This window comes from Chrysemys picta, chromosome 2 (genome assembly GCF_011386835.1).
Source record: "Chrysemys picta bellii isolate R12L10 chromosome 2, ASM1138683v2, whole genome shotgun sequence".
Taxonomy (NCBI): domain Eukaryota; kingdom Metazoa; phylum Chordata; order Testudines; family Emydidae; genus Chrysemys; species Chrysemys picta.
The window spans coordinates 152,317,784-152,341,209 of NC_088792.1; the positions used below are offsets into that span (position 1 = coordinate 152,317,784).

At 48.1% G+C, this 23,426-nt stretch overlaps 1 protein-coding gene across 1 annotated transcript in view; it reads left to right on the forward strand.

The window, feature by feature from the left end:
* Window positions 1-654: 654 nt before the first annotated feature.
* LOC103306125 (aldo-keto reductase family 1 member B15-like) overlaps window positions 655-23,426 on the forward strand; it is a 50,476-nt gene continuing 27,704 nt past the window's right edge. Inside the window, exon 1 of the mRNA XM_065584416.1 lies at window positions 655-791. The gene's annotated coding sequence lies outside the window, so the exon portion shown is untranslated. The remainder of the gene's footprint in view (window positions 792-23,426) is intronic.

Below are 23,426 nucleotides of genomic sequence, written 5' to 3' on the forward strand. Positions count from 1 at the left end.
CTCATTCTGCAAACCCTTAAGCATGTGCATAACTTCACTCTCCAGTAGAGTGTATGAGGGTTATTTACATGATTAAAGTTACCTGTAGGCTTAAGGGTTTGTAGGTTCAAAGTCTAGGGGCCAGATTCTCAAGAGTATTTAGGTGCCTAACCCCCACTGATTCCAATGGGAGTTAGGTGCCTAAATACCTTTGAGGATCTGACCCTAAAGCTTCTAATGTTAGCAGAGCATTTGCTACCTGGAATGGGTACATGGGAATGGAGGAAAATAACTGAATTGGCTGGTGATTTATTTTATGGCTGGGGTATAAAATTCTAATTATTACTGGCCTGCACGTAAAACAATCATGGGTTAAAACCCTTTCTGCATATCAACAAAATGGTGAGCACTAAACTGGGTTTGATTAAATGTTTTAGTGGGGGGCGGGGGGCAATCTAGGAACATAGTTGGAGACTTTGGAAGAAGTGGGAGAAATGCCCTCCGCTAACATGCTGCTGGGTGCTATGCAGGAGCCATGGTGTAATGGCTTGGGAGGCTGATCAACATTGGCAGCTGTGATGATTAACCTGATTAGGCTCAGCTGCATTTTGCTCAGGCCAGGGCTGTCTGCAGTAATCATGTAGTCAAGGAGCTGAGCTTAACTCCTGGGGAAAAGAAGGATCCAGCTTTGCTGGTGAGTGAGCTGTAACGCTACTAGTCTGCGTGTATAGAAATTAGGCTAGAAAGCCCCTATGCAAAGAAGAGCGGTCATCTAATGCAGAGGAGCCTACCAAACGGCTGGTGAAATACAGGTATGCTCATTAGGGTTACCATTCGTCCGGATTCCCCCGGACATGTCTGGCTTTTTGAGCTAAAAATAGCATCCGGGGGGAATTTGTAAATGTCCGGACTCCCCCTATGCAGAGCGCACGCGGCTAACAGGGCAGCCGGCCGGATGGTGTCACTTACATGGGGCTCCGACAGCCAGAGAGAGTCCCTCCTCCACTCCCCTGCAGCAGAGATCACTCCCTCCCTCCCTCCCTGCATTCGCAGATCACCTCCGGCAGTTCGCACCGGCAGTCTGGAGCTCCTCCCCTGCTCCTCCTCCCCTGCCAGCCAGCCTGCCGGGACGAACGGCTCAGAGACATTAGGCGAAGGCCAACAACCAGGGGGCCAGGGGGTTGGAGAAGGGGCAGGGAGGTTTTGGAGGAGGGCAGTCAAGAGACGGGGGGGGTCTGGGAGTTTGGGGGGGGCTTTTTGGGGGGGGTGTGGATAAGGTTTTGGGCAGTCAGGGTACAGGTAGGAAGTAGGGCAGTTAGGGTGGGGGGGTCTTAGGAGGGGGCAGTTAGGGGACAAGGAGCGGGGGGAGGGTTGGGGGCTCTGAGGGGGGTGGAAAGTGGGAGGAGCGGGACTAGGGCGGGGCTAGGGCGGGGCTCCTCCTGTCCTTTTTTGCTTGCTGAAATATGGTAACCCTAATGCTCATTTATTAGTCTCCTGCTAGAAGGGTGAGATCAGGAGTGTTCTGCTTCTGTCTCTACTCTCCTCAGCCTCCACCCCTCATACCACTTGCCTGTGAAATATTAGCTAGTGTGACTGTTGCATCAGAAGTAGTACAATCCTGCTGCACACCAGGGGTGGGCATGACTGATGTGGCTCCCATAGACAGATGTAGCACTGACACCCCCATCTACCCAAAGCTGACCCTCCCATATGCTCCATGCAGGCGGACCTATGCTTGGCAGAACCCCACTGAAGTCAACGGGGCTGTGCATGGCCAGAGCAGGGCTTCAGCTGTGTTCAAGGGGATATTTCCAGGGGCAGGTACCTTCCAATGCATGCAGCTGCTCTGGGGTGGAATAGAGTGGCTATTCAGTGATGCACAGCAATGCTATGCAACAGCTGAGGACAGGAAGTCAAGAATACAAACCATCACCAGTGCAAACTGCATGGGGAAGTCCTAGATTCCAAGGCAGAAGGGACCACTGTGATCAGCTAGTTGGATATGCTGTATAACACAGGCCAGAGACCTTCCCCCAAACCATTTCTAGAGCAGATCTCTTAGAACAACATCCAGTCTTGATTTAAATATTATCAGTGATGGAGAATCCACCGTGACCCTTGGTAACTTGTTCCGATGGTTAGTTACCCTCCCTGTTAAAAATTTACACCTTAGTTCCAGCCTGAATTTGTCTAACTTCAACTTCCAGCCCTTGGATCGTGTTAGACCTTCCTCTGCTGGACTGAAGAGCCCATTATGAAATATTTGTTCCCAATGCAGGTGCTTATAGACTGATCAAGTCACCCCTTAACCTTCTCTTTGTTAAGCTAAATAGATGGAGCTCTTTGAGTCTCTCCTAATGGATGTTTTCCAGGGCTGCCCAGAGGATTCCGGGGGCCTGGGGTCTTCGGCGGCGGGTCCCGGGGCGGAAGAACCCCCCCCCATGGGTCTTTGGGGCACTTTGGCGGCGGGTCCCGGAGCGGAGGAACCCCTTGCCGCCGAAGACCTGGAGCGGAAGAAGCTCTGGGGGCCCGGGCCCCACGAGAGTTTTCCTGGGCCCCGGCGTGAGTGAAGGACCCCACTCCAGGGGCCCTGAAAAACTCTTGTGGGGGCCCCTGCGGGGCCCGGGGCAAATTGCCTCACTTACCCCCCGCCCCTCTGGGCGGCCCTGATGTTTTCTAATCGTTGTTGTGGCTCTTCTCTGAACTCTCTGTAATATATCAAGATCTTTCCTTCTTGAATTGTGGGCATCGGATCTGGACACTGTATTTCAACAGCGGCCGCACCAGTGTCAAATACAGAGGTGAAATAACCTCTCTGCTCCTACATGAGATTCCCCTGTTTATGCATCCCAGGATCTCATTGGCTCTTGTGGCTGCAATGTCATGCTGGGAGCTCAAGTTCAGAGTCACCACTTCCCAGGATAGAGTTCCCTGTCCTGTAAGCCTATGTTCTTTGTTCCTAGCTGTATGCGTTTACACTTAGCCATATTCAAACACCCATTGTTTGCTGTGCGCCCAATTTACCAAGTGATCCAGATCTCTCTGAATCAGTGACCTGTTCTCAATTCTAGGTGGGCAGGATGAAAGAGGGATTTGGTGAGGGCAAGAGGGGTTAAGAGCTTGATGCTTTTTATAAAGGGTGCTATGGGATCTTGACCAAATGAGTGGGTCTGGGGTCCTTTGTTTTTGGTCTCTTCCAGTAATGATGCCGAGGATTTACATAACGCTTTTTATCAGTTGATCCAAAAATGCTTTACCAAGGATTTATGTTCTACTGCTGGGGAAACTAAGGCATGGAGCAGTGAAGTTACTTGGCCAAGTGGCAAAGCTGGAAATGGCACCTGGGTCTCCGGAGTCCTAGCTCCGTGCTCTATCCACTAGATCACACTGCTTCCCTGCTGCTCAGAAGAATGCAATTTCAGTAGCAAACCAAACCACAATGCCATGCTGGAGTACTCATTTGCTGTTGGCTCACTGGCTAGACAGTTACTTACTGAGGCTGGGACTTTTGATGAAGTCTGTATCCCATGGGATTTCAGCATGGAATTCCCTTAGGCTCTCTCGCAATTCCCAGCCTGTGACCACAACCCCGCTTCCTGAAACAAACTTCAAATTAAAATGTAAAAGAGAATGTGTGAATGGAGCCAATGTGACTCGGCAAGATTTGTGGATATAAACGGCCACCTAATCTGGTAGGCTCAAGAGTCTAACGTGGGTGAAATTGTTGGAAAATAAACTAATGGTAGTTTATCCAGTCCCGAAAATGAGATCTTAAAATGTTTGTAATTATCAGATGTGAAACAATACTAGCTCTTCGCTTTTGTCTGTAGCTAAGGTTTATTAATGTTAGGAAGAGAAATCCTGTCTGTAGGTCAGACAGATCTGATGCTTGTAGTAATGATTACCAGGATGTTAAATACATTGTGAAATTAACCTTGCAAAGTGGTTGTAAGGAAGTGTAGTAGAAGGCTTAACTGCTACAGTAAATCTCTCTATGCAGAAGCAGGATGCTAGGAAATCATTAGCAATGTCCATAAAACAGGATCCTGTCCCTATTCTATTCTAGTGCTATTTTATTGTCCTTTGAGTCACATCTGGGTGATGCTAAACCAAAGTGAAGCTTCTTGACTCATGAAATAAAACAACTGATTTTTGCTGGGTCGCAAGATTTCTAGATTCTATGGGCTCATTTTCTGACTCCTGGGAATGAGAGGTGGGATAGGTTAGTGTCTTTTTCACATAGTCCTGTAGCACCTAGTCTAGCTACCATAACTTGACTGCAGGTTAAGGAAACCAAAATACAAAGAAGAAATACATAGAGAGAGAGAGTGTGTGTGTGTGTGTCCCCAGTGATTTCAGTTTGCAACATTCTGCATCTGAACTGCTTCACAAAATGGCAGGGAAATTCCTCCTGTGTTTAAAGAGGCAGTAGCCAGAAAACACCCAGGCATCCTTTTTCAGTTACATACCTGCCTGCAGCTCGGAGTCCCTCTAATCCATCCATGAGGCTGCTGGACAGCTGTTCTCTACAGTGTTTTCTCCAGAGCTTTATCCAATACAGCTGTAACAGTCCCAAACAATAATGCTTCCTCCACTTCCATTAGCAAAGCTGTTCCATAATCAAACATTCTCTGGCTATTTTGTTTCAAGTATTGAGCCTAAAACCTCCTTTTTTCTTCAAGTTCTCCTTGTCATTTCTAATTCAATCCCTTTGACTCCTTAGGGTGTGGCTAAACTGCATTCTAACCCCAGGCTCTGACTCAGGTTTCAGCCAAACCTGCCTTCCATCCACACACACCATCAGCTTGATTTGGGTCAGCAAGCAGGGCTGGCTCTAGGATTTTTGCCGCCCAAAGCAAAAACAATGTTGGCCGCCCCCACCCGTTCTTTACTTACCCCACCCCCGGCCCCGACTCAACTCCGCCCCTTCCCCAAATCCCCAGCCCTGCCTCCTCCCCCCAGGCTCTCAAGCCTGGGAGGGAGGGAGGGGGAGAAGCGGCACCCACGCCACGGCCACTCGGAGTCTTTCCCCTCCCCCCCCCCACGTTTGAGAGCCTGGGATGGAGGGGGAGCAGCGGCGCGCGAAATGGCCGCTCGGGATCTACCCCCCTCCCAGGTTTGAGAGCCGGGGGGGGGGGGAGACTCCGAGTGGCCGCGGCGCGGGCGCCGCTTCTCCTCCTCCCTCCCAGGCTCTCCAGTCTGGGAGGGAGGGGGAGCTGCAGCCGCGAATCAACTGTTTCGCGCGCCCTGGCAGCAGCAGCGGAGGTGAGCTAGGGCGGCCGGGGCACATTTTTAGGGGCGGCATTCTGGCGCCGGCCGTACCGCCCCTAAAAATATGCCGCCCCAAGCACCAGCTTGTTTTGCTGGTGCCTAGAGCCGGCCCTGTCAGCAAGCACTCAGTACCTAGGTGCCTACAAAGGGGTAGGTCAGAACCCAAGTCCTGCTCTGACTCTGGTCCACGCCCTGTTATTTTTGCAGTGTGGATGCAGCTGAAGCTGAACATCCTAGTCAAGTCTGCCTAGTGCAGTATGGATGCATTAGCATGGCTGTGAGACCCGGGTCCAGCAATTGTAAACCCAGGTTTACCCAGGTTTACAATGCAGTGTGGACACTCAAGTGCAGGCTTGGAAACACCAAGTCCACAAGCCCAGGTTCCACAGACTGGGTTTGCATAGCAGTGTAGACCTACCCTTAAAATCAATACCTTTCTGATACTTCTATGTGTATTTAGTATGCTGCAAAAATAATAATCAAAAAGCACTTTCTCTTGAATTGCTTTGAAGAAAAGAAGCTGTTTGCAGTTTTGGAAAATTGGCATCTGTTTAATGAGAGGCTCGTAGAGCCTTAAGGCCTGAAGGGACATTTGTCTGACCATCTTGTCTGACCTCCTGTGTAACACACAGGCCAACAAATCCCACCTTGTCATTCCTACAGTGGAGAAAATTATTCCTCTCTGCTAACTGCAGTTGTTTCACCCACAGCCTTTCAAAAATGTGTTGAGGATCAGGTTGTTTTGCAGATAAGAGAGGACTTTGATATTTATCTCATTTATGATTTTAAAAAAAATACAAAAACTGATTCCTTCTGAGCAAGATCGGGGGTCAGGGAGTGTCTGGGGGGGAGGGAGAAATATCACTGAAAGGTAGAAACAATTACAGAGGTGATAAAATAGGGGCATGCAGATAATTACACCATAAATCACCAGATCACTGCAAGAGTGAATGGAGATACTGTTCCAGTGTTAAGCAAATGTTCCTTAGGGCTTGAAGCCATAGAAATAGGCTGAATGGGATTATGTTGGTCAGAAGACTGGAAAGTAGGTGACAAGGCAGGATGGTCTTGGGGTTAAGGCATGGGAATGGGACTTGGAAAATCTAGGTTCACTACTTGTGTGATCTTGGGCGAGTCATTTAATCTCCGTGCCTCAGTTTCCCCACGTAATGGAAATATTATGCTCATTTCTCCCCATCTGTCTGTCTTGTCTGTTTAGACTGTGACCTTTTTGGGGAAGAAGCAGTCTCTTATTTATGTGATTTATACAGCACCTCACACAGTGGGCCCCTGATCGCAGTCGGACCCTCCAGATGCTACTGCCATAGAAATAAGTTGATTTGTAGAATATCTGCCTGCAGGCTTTAGATTTGTTCAGGTGGGTCCAATCCTTCCAGTGCAACTCCCACAGCAGTCAATGGGAGGCCTGCGTGTGGAGTGCTTGCGACACAAAGTGGGAAGAATTCAGCATGTGTAACCCCCTGATGAATGTGTGCGTTACAGTTCAGCAGAGAGGGGTAACTGAGGGTATGAGTTGTTACAGCCCCAGCTTTGTTCTGTAGCAGCTCTTGTTTTTAGCTCCGGAAGTCCGTAGTTCCGTACCCGGTGTATTGGCCAAGAAGGCAGATGTCACGCATGGAATGTGGAATAGAGTCCTTCCCTTGGTATGGTCCGTTGCACCAACTCACCATGAATCCTCAAGTCCTCCATTCATGGCCTTTGTATTTCTGCCTTTGTGAGAAACATCTGGCCCAACGGATGTATGTTAACTAAGGGGGTTTTGTGTATACTATCCACGTTACCTTAGTGCAGCCGGATTGGAAAGGGAATTTGTGTTGTCTAAGTAAACTTACTAACTTCTCTAGCATCAATATGGCAAACACATTTACACATCAGAATTAATGGCAGATTGCTTGAAGTAAACGCTCTCGCTCTCTCTATCATATTTATAATAGTCTAGACTATCAAAAACTTGAAAATAATCCACTGCAAAAAGAAGTGTAAATATTTTTCTGCACAGCGCAAAGATCCTGGTTGCGATACATGAAACAGAAGTCCTGCCGCAAGCTGCAGATTATTTGCTGCTAATGCAGGGAATTCAATTTTATAAGCAGCCACCAATGAGATCATCATCTAGCACTGCAAAAACCAGCCAAACAAAAAAAGTGTTAGTAGCAGCAGAATTAGATCACAAATTCAGTTTTGAAGCCCAGCAAATGGTTCCTCTGAGTCTGTGTTAATGGCTAGGAAGAGCAGGCTAACCAGGTTAGCTGAGTATATTCTGTTCCCCATTTTTAGCTTCCTGCTTTCCATTCTCTGCCATTTCTCAAGTTATACTCAAACAGTGATTAGTTCAGGAAGAGATACCAGAGAGCGAGCTGTTTAATGATTGATGATGCATGCAGCATAGTGGCTGCAAGGAGTGTTTGGACATGAAACCGGGCAGACTTTCTTTCCCTTCCTGTAGTCCAAGGCTTGATGCTTCACTGTGGTACTTCAAATTTCACGCTGGTGGGTCTCCACTGAAATGATTTCCTGCCTCCCGCGGGGATTGGGAGGGTAAATTCTTTCCTGTACGGCACTGGAGAATCTGTACTATATTCCACAGCTATTTGGATTTGCTTGTAATGTTTCAGCATTACAGGACCTAGGCTGCATGCTTTAGAAGCAGATACAAACCTATCCAAATGCAGCCTAGGAAACACATCCAGGCGGACGACGATGGATCTGAGGAAACCAAATGCCAGGCAGTCTAGAGTTATTCGGCAATTCTGTAGCACTTTCTGAGATTCTTGGGTGAAAGTGCTCTGCAAATATTAAATCCTCACCATCCGGAGGAGGTAGGTTATTAACCTCCTTCTCTATGGACAGGCGATGGTAGTGCAAGGAGTAGGATCCAGGAATCCTATCTCCTAGTACTGTGATCTAACCACTAGATTGTACTAAGGGCCTGACTCAGTGCAAGTCTTCATTGACTTCAAATGGGGCTGGATTGGACCCTAAATGATTAAACACCGGTCTACTGTCTCTTATCACAAACCTCAGTCTAGTGCAGGGGAGGGCAAACTTTTTGGCCTGAGGGCCACATAGGGTTTCATAAATTGTATGGAGGGCAAGTTAAGGGAGGGGGTCATGGCCCGGCCCCCACCTCCTATCTTGCCCTCCCCCCCCCCCCCCCCGAGACTCCTGCCCCTCTGGGACCCCTGCCCCATCCAACCACCCCTTCTCCATGGTCCTGACTGCCCCCTGCCGTCCCATCCAACTCCCCCTCCTTTCTGACTGCCCCCGGGGTCCCCTGCCCCCATTCAACCCTGGTTTTTCCCCCTCGACCCCTATCCACACCCCCACCCCCTGACCACCACCCTGAACTCCCCTGCCCTCTATCCACCCCCTCCCTGCCCCCTTACTCTGCTGCTTGGAGCACCGGTGACTGGCAGCACTGGAGCCGGGCCACAGCTGCGCTGCCTCAGGAACTCCCAGCCCTGCTGCCCAGAGCATTGTGTCGGCGGCAGCGGGGTGAGCTGAGGCTGTGGGGGAGGAGGGAACAGCAGGGGAGGGGCCGGGGGTCAGTCTCCCGGGCCAGGAGCTCCGGGGCCTGGCAGGACGGTCCCGCGGGCCGTAGTTTGCCCACCCCTGGTCTAGTGCCATCTTGGGTAACTTTGTCTTTATTATTGTAATCTAGGCTACAGACAACTTTATCCATGCTGAAGAAACTGCTCCCCTATCATTTGCAGATGCCCTTCTTCCACACTATCGGTCTAACTGTCCTCCTTTCACTTACACCGCTGTGGATCAGAAGTAACTCCAGTGACTTCAATCCCCACACCCTTTTCCGTATTCAAGTGGATGTAGGATTCTTCACTTCTTTTCCTAAACTGCTGTGTCCTGTTAAAACCGTTGCCAAGGTGCATCTCAGAGGTGGCTGCTGTCCAGTGGTGGACAAAGCAAATCCTATATTGTGTCTTCATAGAGTGCTTTGACATGAAAGGCACCATACAACTGTAATTAAGTAGCTTTATGCTGGTAGTTCAAACATGAGCCTCGTGCCTTCCATTAGAATGAAGACAGCCAGGCTCCAATCTTGTTGCTGGACAAGTCTGAGCCATAATGACTGATATTTCATTATCAGAAGTTCTCTAGAGAGAGGCTTTTCAGGAGCTATAGTTACTCTGTATATTAATGGAGACCGGACTTGCAAAGGGGCTATCTACATTGCAGACTGAGCTTTTAGGAAATCCACAACAGCCCAATTTAACTTGATCTAAAGCAGCCGTCACCATGGAGAATAGATAGACTGGGATCATACCTAGGGATTCAAATTTGAATGATAATGAGCCTATTTCAGTTCACTCAATAAAAAGGAGGAGGAAGAACAAAGGGGAAGAGAGAAATGAATTTAGCTGTCAAGGCCTGAACATGCTTGCTGCAGATTAAGTTCTTTTTGATTTTCCTTCTAGTTCTCGTTGCGTCTTAGAGATGGATCTGCCACCAGAGAGACTGGATGCTGCTGAAGGAGAGTAGATATTGAGAGAATAGCTGGCACTATGACATGTTTATCCTTGGTGTAAGATAGGAGGTGGTGGTAGCTGAGAATTGCGACAGTGGACCAAGAATTATTTTTTCTTGGAGCTGTCTGAATGCTGTTCTGGTTCTCAAATCATCACTGTGGTAAGGGAAGGCTTTTAGGAATGTTTCTCATCGCTGTATAGTTTTGGCCAAATATATTATTTGTCTTTTTCTGGTAGCACCAGACAGTCCTACACCAAGGCCCTGTACAAATACAAAACCAAGTATGAGACTTCTTTATGGAGAACTTCTTGATGCAGATTCTTGGCCATAAATGTAACACACTGGCCAAGTGTGGCTTTCTCTCCCTCTAGTTTCTGGACTAACTAAAGAGTAGAGCTGGTTGGAAAACGGTATGCATAGTTCTCGGAAAAACTTCAAGAGAAACGCATTGTTTCTTCTGAAAACTTTAATGGAATTTTTATTTAAATTTGGTTTTCAGAAACCAGTTTTTTTTGTTTTGTTTTTTGTTTTTTAAATGGAAAAACGTCAACCATCTTGAAGCAAGAGGTTAGAGTCTGCTACTGCTTCTGAACAAATGGCACTAGTCTTTTAGCTCAAACAGTAGAGGCTCTGGCCTTTACATCCAGAGCTCCAGGGTTCAATCCCCAAAGGTGGCCTACCCAGGGCATTGTTACGTGAAGAGGTGTGTGGGTTTGTCCTTTTTTTTTAAATATTGCATAAATGATCTCTCTCATTTGAATCCAATCTGGTGTCCTATTCATGTCGAGTGGGACAAGAGGAGTAACTCTGGTCTAACACATGATACCCCCCTCAAAGCAGCATTTAGGGAATATAACACTATTGATGACTTTTTTTTTTTTTTGCATAACTGAGCAGACTGTTGCTAGCAGATGGATTTTTAAGAGATTGGGCCCTAATTCTTGGCTGTGTCAATCTGCTTTTGGTCGTTGGCTTCAAAGAAGGTACTCCCCTTTACACCAGCGAAGGAATCTTCTTTGAAGTCAATGGACCAAGAGCAGATTGACCACAGCCAAGGACTGGGCCCTTTCTGTGGTCGGACATCCAGCCTTGGAATTGGATCACTGCAAGAATTATCACTGCAGTGGATATAGTGTGTCCCAAAGTGGCTACTACAGGAACAAATGGGCCCACACTGTGTTGATTATTTACCCTTTTTCATGTTACCCCGCTGATCCATTGAACAGCTTCTCTGCAGGAATGCCGTTTGAGACTGTGATGCAAAAGAAAAAGGGGCTTTGAACAGCCTGATAGATGGCTTCCACGGGCTAGGAATAGGTTATGCCACTCCTGGCCTTGCGAGCCATTGAACCCCCCACACACACACTCCCTCCCCCCCCCCCCCCCCCGTGTTCATTTAAGCTGATGACATGGCCAGAAATCCGATTATTCACCCACTAAATCAAACAGCCAGTCTCGGAGAACCAGCATTTCCAATCAGAACATGTCAGAGCAGTGCACCCTGGGGACTGACTGCCAGGGAGCGATAGCAAATAGCAAGGACACTGCTAGGCCTCGCACTTTAGACTGCTCAAAAGTGACTTTTCAAAGGAAGGCCTCTTCTTTTCTTGTGCAAACAGGATTAAGTTAAAGGGAGTTGGGTTTTAGCACAAGTAACCTAACTAGCAGCCCATTGGGGAAGGCAGCTTGGCTTAATGGACTGGGCACTAGAGTGGGCCTTGGGAGCCTCAATTCTATTCCTGGCTCTGCCACTTACTCACTGTGTGACCTTGGGCAAGTTATGTCTCTCTGCCTCAGTTTCCCCATCTGTAGAAAGGATGGGGATGATATTTTTGTAATGAGATCAAGGCATGAAATGGATTTATATTATTAGAGATCACTGTATCTTAATGTCCCTGAACTTTTGGTGGTGGTATCAATCCAGATCCAAATTCTGTGGCTTGTACCAGTCTCAATGGGTATATCTACACTGCATTGAAAACCAGGGTCTGAGAGACCTGGGCTTGTGGACTCAGTGTTTCCAAGTCTGTGTTTGAAGGCCCAAACTGCATTGGGTTTATAGTTGCTGGGTCTCTCAGCTGTGCTAATGCATCCATACTGCGCTACGCAGATCTTCTGACTTGGGTTTGTGGCTTGAGCTGCATCCACACTGCAAAATTAAAGCATTTGGACCAGAGTTTCAGTGGGACTTAAGCCCTGACCCACCCCTAGCAGGGTCCTGGGACCCCAGCCTTTAGTGCATGCTGACCAGAGTCAGACAGGTTTGACCTAAAACCCATTTCTATCGACACACAAATCAAAGTCAGAGCCTTTGTTAGTGTGTAGTGTAGACAGACTGTATGCTCTTCTCACTCAATAGTTCATGGTTATCCTAGAATATCAGGGTTGGAAGGGACTTCAGGAGGTCATTTAGGCCAACCCCCTGCTCAAAGCCGGACCAATCCCCAACTAAATCATCCCAGCCAGGGCTTTGTCAAGCCTGACCTTAAAAACCTCTAAGGAAGGAGATTCCACCACCTTCCTAGGTAACCCATTCCAGTGCTTCACCACCCTCCTAGTGAAAAATATCCAACCTAAACCTTCCCCACTGCAACTTGAGACCATTACTCCTTATTCTGTCATCTGCCACCACTGAGACCAGCCAAGCGCCATCCTCTTTGGAACCACCCTTCAGGTAGTTGAAAGCAGCTATCCAATCCCCCCTCATTCTTCTCTTCTGCAGACTAAACAATCCCAGTTCCCTCAGCCTCTCCTCATAAGTCATGTGCTCCTGCCCCTAATCATTTTTGTTGCCCTCCGCTGGACTCTTTCCAATTTTTCCACATCCTTCTTGTAGTGTGGAGCCCAAACTGGACACGCTACTCCAGATGAGGCCTCACCAATGTCCAAGAGAGGGGAATGATCACGTCCCTCAATTTGCTGGCAATGCCCCTACTTCTATAGCCCAAAATGCCGTTAGCCTTCTTGGCTACAAGGGCACACTGTTGACTGACTTACTAAAGTGGTATATGTTCTTGGGAGTCCCAAACAAATTCTTTTGATACCCGGTCTTGTGTGTCACTTGCTTTCTAGTCTGTCTTTATGCCTTCTCTTTCTTTTCTATTCCCTTTGGTAACTTTTCAGTAGCAAGTATACAGGAGTGAGAGACACTGAGTGCTCTGTTTATGGTTAAATTTTTATTTCATTTGAAAATGATGAGCTAGAGTGTTCAGCCTCAAGTCATGCAAAGTAAGGTATAAAAGCTACCAGCTCCCGGCTTGTGCGCACACAACTAAGCCAAGGCACTGCAGTTTGAAGCCAATCAGTATATTTAACCGAAATAAGGCATTATTTCTAATTGTTTTGTGATTATTTTTATTATTTCAGGGAGAAACAGATAATGAGAAGTACGAAAAGGTAAATGTGTTACAACTTTTTTTTGTGTTTCCGAATACTGCATGGTTTGCCCATAGAATTATGCAATTTTACAACTTGTCAAAGCTGCAAGAACAGATAATAGTACAGAGACACATTAGTGGGCGTAAGGGGAGGAGGGTAAAAGTAATAAAATACCTACATGAACAGGAAGCGGGCGGGGGGGGGGGGAAACGGGGAGAAAGGGGAAAAGAGGAAGGTTAGGGGGAATGTTGAGATGGCTCAAATAATTCCAGATCTCCATTTTTATCCAAATGTATCTAGAAATAGGGTCCAAATTTCTTTAGAGTAATAGAATTGCGCTCTCTGGAGATAAGCTGATCTTTCTTAGGCTGATAAGTCGGACAAGCGTGAATACCATTGCTCTGTTCTGAGCATAAGCGTCCTCTTCCATTTTTGTAAAATCACGTGCCCTCAAGAACTGTGGTGGAATTAAACCCAGCTCAGCAGGTTTTAAAAAAAACACCCTAGGATATAACTTTCACTTTTCTGTCCCCCTCTTTCCGCAGCTGCCTGATTGTTGGACAATTCTATAACACATGTGTCAGGGTTTCTTTTTCTTTGTTACAGTGCCCACAAATGTCCAAGGATAAGGTCTTTATCTTGTCCCATTTTAAGGGACTACTTCTTATTATGCTCTCCGGTTCTCTAGCACTTCAGAGCCAAGGAACTCAAAACACTTTTTGTAATATTGTCTAAATAGCAGAAATACCAAAACTGCAATGTCACGAGGGGAGTGCGTTCTAGTGATGGAAGCAGGGGACTGGGAATCAGAACTCCTGACTGTTCTATCAATGGCTTGGTTGCTTCTTAAGGAAACCGATTTGATGCATGCAGCAAATGTTGCTGGAACATGTTTTTCATTTCAAGGGCACACGGCGGCTTTCTTGCTGCAGAATAATATATATTGACAAGGTTGCGGTCCCTCCTGCTTAATTTGATTTCCATTTCTAAAGTGCTTTAACTGTGATGGATGGCAGTGCTGAAGAATGAAATAACATGGTACTGACCCTTTGCAAATGGGAAAGCAAGCCTCAAGGTCATTGCATCTGAAGCTCTCGGAGATCCTCAGTACCCCTTTGTGCACTGAAGCTGCTGTGTGTATGTAACGCCAACAGACTCCGGGTGTTGGCGGGTGGGATCGAACCTGGGACCTCTGGAGCCAAGTGCATTGGCCTCTACTGCATAAGCTAAAAGCCAATTGGCTGTTAGCAAAGGCTGTAGAACAGACTCATTCTATCTCTCTCTTTAAATGGTCTCAGTGCCATTAGATAGGACAGAACACCACACTGAGGAGGTGTGTGGGTTACATGTAGAGAACTGCAATGGAATATTAACCAAGGAAGATCGCTGGGCATGAGAGCAAATTGGACACGAGTTTAGTATGCGGTAGGGCTGCAAAGAAAAGTCAATGCACTGTTCTGCTGCCAGGACCTGATCCAAAGCCCACTGACTTCAATGAAAGTCTTTCAGATGACCTCAGTCGGCTTTCACTCTGGTTCTAAAATGCAGAGGCGGCACAAATGGATGCAGGGATGCAATAGCCTCGCTCACACTGCTGGGAAACTGCATCTTGTTCTGGGAACCTTGTTACTAGTCCACGAAAGCTTATGCTCTAATAAATTTGTTAGTCTCTAAGGTGCCACAAGTCCTCCTGTTCTTCTTTTTGCGGATACAGACTAACACGGCTGCTACTCTGAAACTTGTTACTAGGAAGATACTGGTGAGTTGGAGAGAATTCAGAGAAGGCCAACAACCCTCTTGATAAGCTGATTTATGAGGTGCTATGAACGGGTCAGGTTGTTTTTGTCTAAGTCAGAATCAGACTGATTTGCATAAATGGGTCTGGGTTTGGATCATCTCCTGGAATACACAATTATTTCAGTGCAGCCATCTTGAAATGGAGATAAATCTACGTGGGCGTGCACATCACTTAAACAAAGAATAGTTTCCTGACCAAACACTGGGCCAAATTCCTCCCTGGTGTAACTGAATTGGTTACAATTTTGAAACCCTTTATATTAGTAAGAACAGTCTCAAGCTGACAGATTTGGATCCAGTCATGGAACACACCCGCTTGGGGGTGTTTGGACCTAGATCCTGTGACAGGATTAAAGGGCCTTATTTTCAGCCTACTGGTTTTATGACCTTGTAACTCGTTTAACCTGTAAGGAGTGCATTAGCCTGTAACTAGTGTAGCAGAGTGGCTAGTCGGGACCAGGCTTCATGGGTCTGAGCCTGAATAAAGGCAGGCGTGCAGTGAAGTAAGCTCTCTGGGGAAAGTCCATCTTCTACTTTGTGATTGTATAATGTTGTTCTCTTGGCTGGTCCCTAGACGTTACCATAATAAACATGTGCAAGCAACTGCCTGCCTTATTTGGATGCACAATTAACATGTTTGCATGTAAGGCTGGCTGAAATAATTTCAACAGAAGAGCTTTCCGGCCTGCACCCAGCAAGCCCGAATCAGCAGACACTGGCAAGCCATAGGTGTTTAGACATACCCTTTATTCCACAGGCCCGAGCACAATCGGCATCAGGGCCATTAGGTGTTACATGGATGCAAGCAATATGCAGATGCTTGAGCACGCCTGGTTAGGAGGTCTTGTAAAGATAATGCCCTTCATCAGCTAATCACGCACCTACCCATGATAGGTTTTTGGGAGGAATAGCTCAGTGGTTTGAGCATTGGCCTGTTAAACCCAGGGTTGTGAGTTTAATCCTTGAGGGGGCCCATTTAGGGATCTGGGGCAAAAATCTGTCAGGGATGGTACTTGGTCCTGTTGTGAAGGCAGCGGACTGGACTCCATGACCTTTCAAGGTCCCTTTCAGTTCTATGAGATAGGTATATCTCCATATTCTATATAAGTGCCTTTTTTTTTTTAATTGTTTTTTGGAGCATTCTCTAGAATTGCAAATTCATCTCAAACGATTCCTGAGTCCCTTAATATCTCTGGAAATCTTTCTTTGGGAACCACAGGGTTTCAAATCAGCAGTCGCCAGTGCCCCCAGTAACACAAATGAGTGTTCTGCTAATGAATTTCAGCTTGGAGTGCAATTATTAGTCTCATTATCGAGCCCTCACACAGCTTGACTGAAGAATTTTATCTTTATAATTTATTTCTGCCGGTTGCTCCAAAGCACAGTCCCGTCAGCTGAAAATTAACAATTTAACCTTTTCTCTGAATGCGCCTTGAGCCAGAATGGAGGGGAAAGGATGCTAATGACTTGCATTTCTTAGCGGCACCTCTCAGCCTAAAGGCTAACCAGAAGCACGTCACAAAACAGGAAAGAATTGCTTTGCCCCCTCTGAAGTGTCCCCACTTTTCAAGGGGGAGCATGGTTGAAGAGCGCATGCAGAAGCATTCCTACTGATTAGGACAGGAAAGGAAGAATGTTATTGAAACTGCAGAGGGAATTGAGAGGAATAAAGTCTTGTGGTTAAGGCACTGGACAGGCACTTAGGACACCTAGGTTCAAATACTGGCTCTTTGTGTATGACCTGGGGGTGTCTCTGTGTGCTGAAATTTCCCATCTTCAAAATGTGGATAATAATTCTTAAAAGATCATAAGCTCTTGAGGCAGGGACTATATCCTTCTGTGTGTGGGCAGAACCTAGCACGCTGGAGCCCTGATGGTCTCTAAGCGCTGCCATCATGTACATGGTCAGCAGAATCGTTACATAGGTGCTGATTCAGGAACATACTTTAATGCATGCAAAAAGCTGTGAAGTGCCTTCCTGAATCAGGGCCTGGAAGGTCTTTTTGTTCTATAATGCATATATTCTGTGAAAGAGCCTTTGTAGTAGTCTAAGAATACTGCTATGCAACCTAGGTATTGAGACCGGCTGTATACAGGGCTGGTGCTACCATTAAGGCAAACTAGGCGGTTGCCTAGGGTGCCAAGATTTGGGGGCGCCAAAAAGTGGTGCTCCCAATTTTTTACAGCATTCCTCCCCGAGCTCGCGGTCACCGCTCCATTTCTCCCACCTTCCAGGCTTGCAGCGCCAATCAGCTGTTTGGCGCCGCAAGCCTGGGAGGAGAATTGGAGTGGGGGCGGCATGCTCGGGGAGGAGGTAGAGCAGAGGTGAGCTGGGGGGGGGGGGTGAACTGCCATGGGGGGGGTGCCTCAGGGCTGGGGGGCGCAAGGTGGAAGTTTCACCTAGGGCGCAAAACTTCCTTGCACCGGCCCTGGCTGTATAACTTGTATAAGCATTCCACTATCCCAATGTATGTCTCTATCTATCTATCGATCTATTCAGTTGGAACAAGCTGGAGAGCAATGGTCCCAGGTACAAATATTCAGGCACACGCTTGAAAGACAATGGGGGAAGCGATTAGCTTCGAGGATCCTACTTCTTGTTTGCCAATGCTGAGAGTTACCAGATCAAAGGGTTATAAGCAGTTTAAAAGTTACCCTTCGCAGGAATCGAGGGGTCAGTTGCCAGGGCCTGGCCAGAGAGTTGTCAGTTATCTTTGGCATTGACAAGTTGATGCAGAGAGAGGCTCAGCAAGGAGTTTATGGGGAGTCAGACTTACCAGGGATCCCATGTGCAAGATGGTTAGACATCTGGAAAACTACACACACACACTGTCTGTTTATTGTGCTAAGATCTGCTTTGTCCTAAATAAAGGATACTTGGTTTAGCAAGAGCTGTCTGGTCACTGGTTACCCCTGTCATTGCTGTGGGAAAAGAAATGCAGGGTCTGGGCATAAATCAGGTCTGATTTAGGAAACCATAGTTGGTACACTGGGTATCTGCAACCAGAATCCCTTCACGTGACCTTCCCCCAAAGAGGTGACAGTTTGAGGCCTGAAGGGTGGGGGGTGCCCTCTGAGACTGGGAAGGGTCAGCAGTCCAGTAAACCCAGTACCTGTGACAATTTCCCATTACCCTCAACCCTGTATGTGGTGGGAGAGCCCCTATTGAAAGGGATAATGTAATAGAGAATAAGAACTTCTCTCAAGGGTTTTTAACCATCCTATATGATTTAATCGAGAGAGATCTCTGCTATAGATTTCTACAGGATGGTTCAAAATCCTATAGAGAATCCTGTTCTCTCTAAAAGTCTTTAGGATTTTAGAGTTACTTCTGTAGAATCCCCCCCTTTTTTTTCCCCATCCCTATTAAGTTCTATGGGGCTTTAAATAGGGAAGTGGCTCAGCCCTCCAGCAGAGGTGAGAAGTGCATAGTCCAATTTGGGAGGCTGAAGGGGTAGAAAAGTATCCATAATCCTGGGGTCATCAGTCTGGGCCCTGGTGTTAATTAGAGCAGCCTGAGGGCTGCTCTACCTTAGCTTGCTTACACTGAGGTTGAATGTTGCTCAATAGACTGCCATTTTATTTCAGTCGATCAAGAATAAGTCCTGGGGTATCAGTGACTGTCACCACTGAACAGCAAATGTTGCATTCTACCCAGTAAGTACTGCAGCACTTGGCCTCATCTCCCCCGGGCCCTCGCTTCAGCTGCTGCTAAATATAGACTCCTGCACTGCAGACGGTCTGGTCTAGTTTGAAAGTAATTTTGTTTGAAGTCAAATTCACTTACTAAACTGACAGTGCCTTTGGCAAGAGCACTGTCGTGACTAACCCGCTGCTGGAATCCCTTTAATCTCCCTCGCTGTTGCTCGCCTGGGTCTTATTTAGTAAAGTAGTAAGTGGTCTTCAGTGCCTTCCTGAGTTGTTCATGACTGCTCTAGTGGCAGAGTTCAATTCTCACCCAGAGGCTTTCTGCCTAGGCACTAATTGGTTCATCACTTGTGGTTCTGCAGCAGAAAACAGCCAAAAGATTTGGCAGGTTAAGAATATTCTGGTGATACCTAGCAGGTTGGGCACTGTGGCACCGGGAGATGAGGTGAGATGCAGTATCCCACACAGTAGATCTGGGAACTGACCCCAAATCCCAGACCCATCCTTCCTCTCCGTAATTCAAAGGGAGAACACCTGCTATCAGATTTTTGTCCTTTGATTTTTTTTTTTTTTTAAAGTGTTGGGGAGGGGAAGCTGGATTTGCCCCTAAACCAGCGAACCATGATTGGATCACCTTATTTCATTGTGCGTAGAGATGTGGCTTAGATCAGCGTTAGTAACACCCGAGTATATTTGGGATGGGACAGAATCTAAGATACCTCTGAACTCTAGGGAAAGTTCATACCCAAACCTGGATTTCAAATCCTCAAATTTGGAGGCAATTGGATCTGGAGTTTTGGATCAGGACTCTGCTCTGTCTTCTCTTTGGCTTACGCCGATGAAAAGGGCTTGGAACCTAGTTCTCCCTCTTACCTTCGTCTAAACACAGAGAGATGCCACTGAAGTTACTGGGCCTAATTTTTTCTCTTCATGCCCATCAGTGAGAATCGAGAGTAACTTCAGTGGAGTTAATGGGCCTGATTCATATTTCACTTATGTTGGGAGTCTCAAAAATTGGGAGTTTTATTGGTGTAAATTGGGGGTTCTCAAACTTCATTGACCCCCTTTTGACAACAAAGTTACTACATGATCCCGGGAGATGGGGACACAGCCCGAGCCCTGCTGCCCCGAGTGGAGGTGGAACTCTGATGTTAGACTTGCTGAGATCCAGGGCTAAAGTTAATACTGGCCTAAGCGACCCCATTAAAATGGAGTCCCAACCCACTTTGGGGTCCTGATCCACAGTTTGAGAACCGCTGGTTTAAATAAAAGAATTATGCGCTAGCTCTTTCATTAGGATGTGGAACTCTTTGCCAGACGATGTTGTGAAATCCAAGACTATAACAGGATTCAAAAAAGAGCTAGATAAATTCATGGAAGATGGGTCCATCAATGGCTGTTAGCCAGGATGGGCAGGGATGGTGTCCCTAGTCTCTGTTTGCCAGAAGCTGGGAATGGGGGATAGGGGATGGATCACTTGAATGAACAGAACAGGTCATCATCCCTCTGGGGCACCTGGCATTAAGATCACCACCAGATGTCCTGATTTTATATGGACAGTCCCAATATTTGGGGCTTTTTCTTAAATAGGCTCCTATTACCCCCTCCCCCACCCTCTGTCCCAATTTTTCACACGTGCTGTCTAGTCACCATACCTAGCATTGGCCACTGTCGGTAGACAGGATACTGGGCTAGATGGACCTTTGGTCTGACTCAGTATGGCCGTTCTTATGTCAACTGCTCCAAATTCCTAGTCTGGCCTAAGGCTTTCTTGCCATTCCTTCTCTTTATAGCCCCAAGCCTAATATATCTACCTGTGGTCACAAAATCCCTTGCATGGAGGAACATTTGGCTTTAGTTCTTTTGGAGTGAGTTGGTAGGTCTTGCACATGCAGCTTCTTGGTCTGAGGTGGAACACCAGACCATTACCTGACTGTACACACAAATATAGCTCAAAACATGATTTTAGCTGAATAAATTCAATTTGACAAGTGATTAATCTATAACAGGGGTCTAATTACTTGTGGGATTTAAAAAGCAAACAAACGGAAACATCTGAGGCATTTAATGCCTCCAATCAGGGGCTGAGCACACAGGGTAATTAGCTTTCATCAGGAGTTCCACCACGGCATTCTAATCTGACTTCCATTGCAGGCTTAAATATGCATCTATACTAATTGCCTCACCAGAGGAGTAAATAATAGCTTGCTTTTTTTCTTTTTTCTTTTCAGTTTTGTGTGTCAGGCTGGAAATTACAGCTGGTTGGGAAATAGTGGGTTGCTTTTTTGGAGGGGAGGGGGAGGAGAAGGTGGGTTGGCCCTGTCCCCATCAAAAATCCTTCCTGCCAAAATTTCTGACTTGACCAAAAAGCTACTTTCCATCACAAACGTTTCAACCCACTCTGCCATGAATGCAGCGCTGGGTGAGGAGTTGAGCTGGCTGGCGTTTTCCATCAAACAATTCCTAGTGTGTTGAAATGAGAACTCGCTGTAGGCACATACCAGAGTTCATGAAACTGCCATGGGAAAATGGTTTCTCCATTCCAGGATGGAATTCTGGGGTGGATGGCTCACAAAACAGCCGTGGGGTGAGGGTACACACCTGGGAATATGGGTCCTCCAGGTTCTGCTCTGCCTGATTCAGACCATGGACTTGAGCTTGTGTTTCCTGCATCCGCAGGGAGTGCTCTGACGATTGGGACACCGAATGTGTCTGTCTCTCTCTCTCTTCCCCCCTTTTGGTCCAGTGAATATATAAATATTTATACAGTGCGGAACAGCTCCAACAGGAGAGACTACGACAGATGCTATTGTCTGGTGGCTAACACAGACCAGAGTTATGTGGGAGAATGGAAGGGCAGGGATATAAACCTCACTTGTCCCTAACCATTCAGCGTTGCAGCGCCCACGTCTCCATTTTCAGACATGCCTCAGGCACGCTGAAAGTGAATGTGGGCCTGCTGCAACTTTGGAGCTAGCTGCCTGAGTCCCTTTTGAAAATGAGACCTAGGAACCTAAGTCGGCTGGGTGTTGCAATGCAGAGTGGCGCAAGGCCTAAAAGCCTTTAATAAGCTGAGCCTTACCGATATGCCCAAGGACGCCCAGGAGGTGTAGCAGAGCAGGGAATTGAATCCCAGTCTCCAAGTCCCAGACTCATGTCCTTTCTCTAAGAGGCCAGCTGTATTCTATTCCTGACTCTGCCACCGACTTGCTGTGTGACCTTGGGAAAGTCACTTCAGTTTTTTTACTTTCCTGTGGGTCAGTCTTATCGCTACTGAATCATAGACTTTAAGGTCAGAAGGGGCCATTATGATTGTCTAGTCCGACCTCCTGCACAACGCAGGCCACAGAATCTCACCCACCCACTCCTGTATCAACCCCCTAACCTATGTCTGAGCCATTGAAGTCCTCAAATCATGGTTTAAAGACTTCAAGGTGCAGAGACTCTTCCAGCAAGTGACCCGTGCCCCACATTGTAGAGGAAGGTGGAAAAACCTCCAGGGCCTCAGGCAGAGCCAGTGCAACCACTAGGTAAACTAGGCGGCTATCTATGGTGCCAAGAGTTGAGGGCGCCAAAAAGCGGTGCCCAAAATGTCTGGGATGCTCACCCGGTGCCGGCTAAACGTGTAACCCACTTTCCGCCCCTGTGCAAGGGGGCACTGCAGCTTTGATCAGCTCCGGCAGCCAGGGGTGCTGCGCTGCTCCCTGCTGCTCTGGCTCGGCCACCGGGCCCCCACTCCCCTAAGCTCTGCAGCAGGGCCGGGGCTGCACTCACAGAGACCCAGCCTCAGCTGCGCCACTGGTGAGTGCTGCAGGGTGATTCCCCCCTGCCCCCACAGCCAGCCCTGCCCCCCCCCACAGAGGCCTGGAGCACCACCACCCCTGTGGGGGGGCTGCGTAGGGCCCCAGAATACCTAGGGACGGCCCTCATACCCAACACCCTGGCTGCAGCCAGCCTCACACCCCCTGCCTGCAGCCAGCCCCTGCTGCACCCCCTGGCCTGCCTCCAGCCAGCCCCACACCTCATCTCCAGCCAGCCCCTGCTGCACCTCCGTGCACTGCCTGCAGCCAGCCCTGCACTCCCTCCTTGCAGCCAGCCCCTGCCCCACACCCCCTGCCCGCAGCCAGCCCCACGCCCCTTCTCCAGCCAGCCCCTGCCCGAAGCCAGCCCCACACACCCTACCCACAACCAGCCCCATACCTCGTCTCCAGCCAGCCCTGCCGCACCCCCCTGCCCTGCCCGAAGCCAGAGATAGCTCAGTGGTTTGAGCATTGGCCTGCTAAACCCAGGGTTGTGAGTTCAATCCTTGAGGGGGCCACTTAGAGATCTGGGGCAAAAATCGGTACTTGGTCCTGCTGTGAAGGCAGGGGACTGGACTCAATGACCTATTAGGGTCCCTTCCAGTTCTATGAGAGAGGTGTATATTATTTTATTTTACCTGCAGCCAGCCCCACACCCCATCTCCAGCCAACCCCTGCCGCACCCCCCTGCCCAAAGCCAGCTAGCTCCTACCGCACCCCCTGCCCGAAGCTAGCTAGTCCCACATCCCCTGTCTCTAGCTAGCCCACACCCCATGCCCTGCCTGCAGCCAGCCCCACACCCGCTTGTCTCCAGCCAACCCCTGCCGCACCCCCCTGCCTGAAGCCAGCCAGCCCCACACCCCCTGTTTCCAGCCAACCCCTCCCGCGCCCCCCTGCCCGAAGCCAGACAGCCCCACACCCTGTCAGGTTATTCACTTATTTTCATTAAATATGTAGACCGGGGTTGGCAACCTACAGCACGTGTGCCAAACACGGCATGCAAGCCGATTTTGAGTGGCACGCTGCTGCCTGCCCGGTGAGAGG